Source organism: Suricata suricatta, chromosome 2 (genome assembly GCF_006229205.1).
Source record: "Suricata suricatta isolate VVHF042 chromosome 2, meerkat_22Aug2017_6uvM2_HiC, whole genome shotgun sequence".
In the NCBI taxonomy this organism is placed as follows: Eukaryota; Metazoa; Chordata; class Mammalia; order Carnivora; family Herpestidae; genus Suricata; species Suricata suricatta.
The window spans coordinates 103,995,783-104,003,193 of record NC_043701.1 but is presented as its reverse complement, the minus strand read 5'-3'; the positions used below and the strand labels follow the sequence as shown (position 1 = coordinate 104,003,193).

General features: G+C 45.5%; 1 long non-coding RNA gene across 1 annotated transcript; it reads right to left on the bottom strand.

The window, feature by feature from the left end:
* Positions 1-4,332: 4,332 nt before the first annotated feature.
* Positions 4,333-6,255, bottom strand: LOC115271831. Its single transcript, XR_003900107.1, has 3 exons — positions 6,183-6,255; positions 5,058-5,169; positions 4,333-4,653 (listed from the first exon to the last, which is right to left on the bottom strand). It is a non-coding gene; the product is annotated as an uncharacterized LOC115271831 (long non-coding RNA).
* Positions 6,256-7,411: the final 1,156 nt, after the last annotated feature.

Genomic DNA, 7,411 nt, shown 5'->3' with positions numbered 1-7,411 from the left:
CGTTATACTTAAGAGATTCCTCTATGCTGTTGCTTATAGTTCAATTTCACTGTCAAATACACCACAGTTGATTCACCCACCCTACTGTCCATGGACATTGAATTATTTCCAGTTTTTACTATTATGAAGAATGCTGCTATGGACACTTTAAGAAATGTTTACACTTTGTATTTCTATCTGAGGTCCGAATTATAGAAACAGAAAGAAAGGCATTGCACTCATTTCTTTCAATTCCACAGATCTTAACTGTGTATTGCATGTTTATATCACCCCAAATCAAATGTTGAAACCCCAACCCTCCATGTGATGGAATCTAGAGGTGAGGCATTTGGGAGGTGATTAAGTTCACAGTCATGAGCATGGCATCCACTTCACGGGCATGGGCAGAAGGTAGAGTCTAGTTGGACTCAGATAACAGAAGATGGAAGAGAATCAAAGACAGACATCAGACCGGTGCCTAGGAGGGTCATAGCATCAATATTGGAAATGCAGATGTCAGGAAATGGGGGCTTGGGGAGTGAGGGTGAGCAAAAGTTGGATTTTCACGTCCTTCAGAAAAAAGGGACACTGGGAACTACACTATTTTATCTATTTTATAAACAGGGAAATTAAGTTAAAGAAAGATGAGTCAACCTGTCAAAATAAAAACACTATTTTCTAACTGAGCTGATTCAAAACGAACTGCCATCTTAAAGGACTTCCCTTTGTTTTCTTTCAAAGGATGACGACATTGAAAATGTATTTCGCTGTCCTCCCCTTTTAAAAGTGCCTCAGTTATGGCATAGCCTTGCCCATGGGGAAGGGAGGACAGTCTTTCAAGAAAGCAATAAAAACGTGAGTTATGGTGGCATCTGGAAATCATTTACCAATTAGAGGAGGCGCGGCTTCAGGAGCCAGCGTGGAGCTGACTCAGCAGAAGGTGGGCAGTTCTGGGCCTTGAGTTGGTGATTCGCTCAGAGCTGAGTCATCAGCCCTACAGTGGGCACCCCCTGGGACGCCTTCTGGGAAGGCCCAGGAGGGCAGGGGGAGGGAACGGGGAGGATCAGCAAACTTCAGCAGGAAGAGGGTCAGGCACTGAGGAGGGGCTACCTTTGTCACCCAGGGATTGAACTGTGAGTCACCAGAGTCTGTGAGTGGATGGCCACATGGATCCACCACAGATGGAGGAACGTCTTGTGTGTTGAGACCTTTGCCCCCCTCACCACTTGGCTTCTCACCAGAGCTGCACATTTGGTGCTGATCTGAGGGATTCAAGCTTTGCTCCGGTGCCCATCCTCTGGGGAAGCATCATGGGACGCAGTGGAATCAGGGATAGAGAAAGCTGAGCACGGAACGTGGGAAATAAAAATACTGGCTAGCTCACACTTAAAGGCTGCCTTTCCCTCTCCTTCTGCTGCCACTCTTCCTCACACCGTCACCTTATACACCTGACCATGACTTGCATACGACCTGCCATGGCCTTGCCTCCTCCAGGAAGCCTTCCCCAAATGCAGTGTGCTATGCATCCTGCCAAGATGTACTCGGCTTCTCTATCTGCCAATTGGTTTTTCTGCCAGGATTGTAAACTCCTGAGGGCAGGGACTCCAGCACACTCATTTCTGTTTAGTCCACATGTCCCAAGATCTCCACGTTCCCAGTTCAAATGACCATAACCCGAGCCCCCACTGTGCGTGCATGGAAGAAGCCTGGTCCCTCCACGTGCTCTGCGCCTCCCCCCACGTGCCTCTCCTCTTGCTCCAGCTGCCACTAGGAGCGAGTCTGTGCTAATGGACCTCTGTCCTGTCAGCTGTCCTCGGCGCCCCTAACCCCCAGCCTTTGATTCTACACAGCCCCGTTCGTGTCCAATGAAACATCGAGGGTAACTTTGGGTACACACCAACCCGCGAACAGAAAGCTTCAGAAAACGAGCTTCTCAAGATCAAATATTGATGCTCCTAAAGTTCACCCGCCCTGCTTTATCTCAGGGTCTCTTCCTCTGGCCACCTGTCTTCTCAATTCTGGCTCGCAGCCACGCTCCCGGGATCCGCTCCAACCCAAACAAGAATCTCCCAGGTAAGCCCTTCCTCCCTGATGCACAGAGACTGTAATATCTTCCCATTACTGCGCTACCCTCCCTCAAGGACAATGGTCTTTCTGCACAATGCGCTGAGAAGTTCTGTGCCTCCCCCAGTTCTGTGCCTACGCCCCGCCATACCTTTGCAGAAACAACATGTCCATTTAATGGATACAGGAGTCCCGCCTTATCCTTGGAGGATGCATTCCAAGACCCCCAGTGGATGCCAAAAACTGTATAGTACTGTATGGCTATATATACCATATTTTTCCTATACATACACACCTATGGTCAGATTTAATTTATAAATTAGTAAGAGATTAACAATAATACTAATAAAATAGAACAATTATAACAATACACTGTAATAAGTTATGTGAATGTTGTGTCTCTATCTTAAAATATCTTATCGTACTGCACTCACCCTTCTTCTTATGATGATGGGAGATGGTAAAATGCCCACACCATGAGATGAAGTGAGAGGTGCCGGAAGCACGGTGATGTAGCGTCAGGCTACTACTGACCCTTCTGATGACACATCTGAAGGAGAATCGTCTGCTTCTGGACCACGGTTGACCATGGGTAACTGAAGCTACAGAAAGCCAAACCTTGAACAAGGGAGGAGTGCGGTATTCCACGTGTGAATTCTAGTGCCATCCTTCACAGCACACGGCCAACTGCAATTTACAAACTACCCTTCCTCATCTTGGGTTTTTTCTTCATCTTCATATTAAATTCAAAGCACTAAACAAGGTTGTCTGAGACATACTAAGTACACAATGATGTTGGTTAATTGAGTTGATGAACCTCATTTTCTTCATTTTTCAATTTTGGTGGAAGATAAACAGTATTTGTAAATGGTTAATGAAATAATTAAGAGATAGTGGCTGCACAAAATAATGCAAAAGTTTTACATTTATATCTCTGACTCGGTAATTTATGGAAGCTGGCCACTTTATCATTTTTCAGTTGTCTATAAAAATGCAGTTTATGTCCTTGGGGCACCTGGGTGGCTCAGTCATTTGAACGTCCAACTCTTGATATCAGGTCAGGTCACGATCTCTCAGTTCATGGGTTCAAGCCTTGCATCAGGCTCCACACAGACAGCCTGGAGCCTGCTTGGGATTCTGTCTCTCCCTCTCTCTCTGTCTTTCCCCCCATTGTGATCTTGTTTTTCTCTCTCAAATAAAATAAAACCTTTAAAAATGCAGCTTATGTCCTCAAATCCAACAAATTTGTTTGATCCAATTAAAAAAGCCAAGGCAGAGAGTGGGGGTCAGGAAAAAGACCACAACAGACATAGGGTTAGAATTCCCAGTCTAACTTACGGGAAGCTGGGTTTGGCCATGGTTTAGGGACGCTGGACAGCATTAGCCCATGAACCAGTTCAGACAACCCGAGCCCCCACTGTGTATGGGGGTGAAATCGACAAACTGGAAAATAGAGTAAAACTTCAGTCTAAGCTAACGAAGCGTCTGAGCCAGTGAGGCGCTGCAGGTAGGCCACCAGAACAGTCCCCGGAACCCAGAACACGAAGATTGAGGGGTTGGGCCAGGAGTCAGAACCTCATGAGAGCCCTGGGGGCTGCTGGGCTGAAACTGAGCATATTTACCAGGGAGCATATCACCTGGAGGCCAAGAAAGCTTGGGGAGTGTCAACCAGAAGGGAGTGCTCAAAATTGGCTTGAAAGGCCTGGCAGGCTGCCAAAGCCTGGAACCAAACCCAAGTGTCCGTGGACAAGAGGGTGTATGCAGAAAGTGTGGTTCACTCAAGACGGCAACGGAACCACCAAACTACAGCTGCGAAAACATGGCCGCGTCTCCCCCACAGGATCCTGAGCAAATGGATGAGGACACAAAGGAATTTGTCAGTGGAATTCCATGTGTTCAAAAACTGGCAAACAGAACCATACATGTTAGGTCTTACATACATCGATGGTAAAAGTAGAAAGAAATGGGAGGACTTTATTAGACTAAATTAGATAGTGAGTTACTAGGGCGCCTGGGTGGCTCAGTCGATTGAGTGTCCAACTTCAGCTCAGGTCATGATCTCGTGGTTCATGGGCTCAAACCCCGCGTCGGGGCTCTGTGCTGACAGCTCACAGCCTGGAGCCTGCTTTGGATTCTGTCTCCCTCTCTCTCTGCCCCTCCCCTGCTCATGTCTCGCTCTCAAAAATTAATAAACATTAAAAAGAATAAGTGAATTACCTCCAGAGGGACTCTTGGCTGCTGTGGATAAATAAATACTCTGTCTCTTCACCTGGCTGGTGGTCACAAGAGTGTTTGCTTTATATTTATTGATGAAATTGTGCACCTTTGTTTGTGCACTTTTTCGATGCTCTATTTCAGAACTTAAAAAGTCTTGAATAAAAGAAACCAAACCATATAAAATACTGCCACCAATCCTTTTAAAGGAGGATTCCCATCACTGCTTTGCTTACCAGCCATCCAGGACAGTTTTGGCAGGCTCCCCATAGGCAAAACCTACAGGTTTCTTGGTCCATTTATTCAATCAACAAACACACCCTAGGAGCTTACTGGGTTGCTGGGCACTGTGCCAGTCACTGGGGGTTCAGGTATACTCCTTGATCCCCCGGCGTCCTAGTGAACAAAGAAAATTATGTGATACATAATGCTTCCCTTTTCCCCTAGAATTTCTGGAAGCCCAGAGCCGAAGTTTGTTCTTATTTTTGGTAGCTGTCCCTATCATAGATTTTTGGATATAATTATCTCCCCACTCCCTCCCGTCTGCTCCCCCCACCCCTCTTTCATTATACAAGCTAAGTTTTTACTCATTAGTTTTACAGAATCTGCCACATTTTACTGGAAGCCACTTCAAATCCTTTCAGGTAGTGGTCAGAGAAAATGAGTGAATACTGGGAAGCCCGGCTCTCCTTAGCACCCTGCCCTTCCATCTGCCCTCTCCATCAATCTCCACCCAGGAGGCGGTGCCCTTACCTTACGCCATTGGGGGGGCCCCCCCCCCCCGCTCTTCCTTTTCATACCTGTCACATTTTCCAGTCCCTCAGAGTCAGCAGCTAACACGTGAGCAGGTTTTTTTTCTCTTATCCGTCCCCCGCCTCACAGAGCACAGACTTTGCAAAGGTGAGCGGTGAGCTAGAGTCAGAGCAGAGTTAATCCTGGATTTGTAGGCTGAATGCTTCCATTACCCTGGCAATAACGGGCTGGAGAGAGCCCTTCAAACAGCAGCACACTTTAATTTACCCTTTGAAACACCCTTAATCAGCTCTCAGAGCACACTTCACTTTGCTAAAAGACATGTTGGCAGAAGGCGCATTTCAGCGGACCAGGAACGCCAGCCGACTTTGGCCGTGGGAGAAGAAGTTATTTAAAATGTTGCCCCCAAATGAATGTGCTGACTGGACCCTGGGCTGGCCTGGGGAGAGGGCACTGGTGGCTCTGTGGTTTCTCCGGGGCTCCTTCCAGCTTTGCTGGCACCTTCCCTGGAAGGGCTGCGGGGAGGGGGCTGCAGACACCAGGCTTTCTTTTTTTCCTTTGATGAGATAAACCCATGCAGGCATCTTTGGAATGTGACCATGCCAAGGATCCTGTTCCCTTTATGACTCCGCCAGGCTTCTGGGCCATTTCCAAGACATTATCCGGAGAGAGAAAAATGTTCTGGGAGCTGGAGGGAGGGGGGAGAGCCTTAATTATGTTTAGAGCCATTTTCAGCATGACTGAAATAAGTTTGGGCTGCTTTGGGGACTGGGCTGAGAGCACCGTGCCCTATGGCTGGACTCTCTGGCGTTGGAAGAAAATGCATTCAGAGCAACAGCAGGAAGTCCTGAGACTGTGCGCAGCGTCACAAAACCGCAGACCCTTTAGCGTTCCTGCGCGCGCACGCGCGCACACACACACACACACACACACACACACACACGCACACACCTACAAGTGCATATACGAAGGCCCACTCCATGCCAAAGTCCAAACACACAACCCTTTGCCCAAGTGGGTCTATGAACACAAAGGTCAGAAAGGGAAAGCAAAAAGGGAGGAAAAATATGCGGGAAAGACGCTTTCAAGAAAACAACGTCTTTAGTACGAATAGCCAGAGAGGGGTGGATCCAAAGGTCAGGGGTTCTCTTTAAGAAGAAGAATGCACTTACAGAGGATAATAAAATTACATCCAGAGGTTTGGAAGAGGTTGGGGCAAGTGTGGGCTGTGAAGCTTTAGTGTCATGAGGTTAATGGTAAATGCACATCTAACCAGAATTTCCCTCCAGCCTCATCACAAGTAAATGCCTGTGACGATTTGATTGTGACATATACATATATTTCCCACATATATGGGTGGAGTCATGGGGGCCCTCTACTCCAAAGGACAGTAGTGAATATAATAATATACCCCTGATTATTCTTTTTTTCCTTTTAATATCTATGGAATCTGCCACCTTTCTCTTCCTCGATATTGTTCATTTATGTCTTCTCTTTCATTTTTCCTGAGCATTCCGGCTTGAGATGTATCAATTTTATTGATCTTCTAAAAGAACTAGCTTTTGGTTTCATTGATGTCTCTCTCTTGCTTGGCTGTCTTTTATTCTATTGAGTTCCACTCAAATGTGTATTATTTCTTCTCTTCTACTACTGTGGATTTAATTTGTTCTTTTTTTTCTGGTTTCTTAATGTAAAATCAGAGTTCATTGATTTGAGACCATTCTTCTCCTCTAATGTTTTAGATTTTAGTGCAAGAAAATCTCTTCTCAGCACTGTTTAGCACCATCCCACACATTTTGATATGCTATGTTTTCAGTTTTATTCAGTTCAAATACTTTCTAATTTCCCATATGATTTCTTCTTTGACACCTGAGTTATTTAGAAGTATGTTACTTACTTTCCAAGTTTCTGGAGATTTGTTAGTGATCTTTCAGAAACTGATTTATGTTTTAATTCCACTGTGGTCAGAGAACACACTTTGTATGAAAATCCTTTTAGAGTTATTGAGAGTTGTCTTATGGCCCAGAATATGACCTATCTTGGTAAATGTTCTGTGTATGTTTCAAAAGAATGTGTGTCCTACTGTTCTTGGCTGACATGCTATATAAATGTCAATCAGGTCAAGTTGCTTGATTGCATTGTTCAACTCTTCCAGGTCCATACTAATTTTCTCTCGACTTGTATCAATTAAGAATGAGATCTTGAAATCCCTATCATGGATTTCTCTATTTCTCCTTGTACTTATTTATTTATTTTTAAAAGAAAGAAGAAGAAGAAGAAGAAGAAGAAGAAGAAGAAGAAGAAGAAGAAGAAGGAAAAGAGAGAGAGAGAGAGAGAGAGAGAGAGAGAGAAAGAGAAAACTGGGCAGGGGTAGAGAGAGGGGGGATCAGAGAATCTGGAG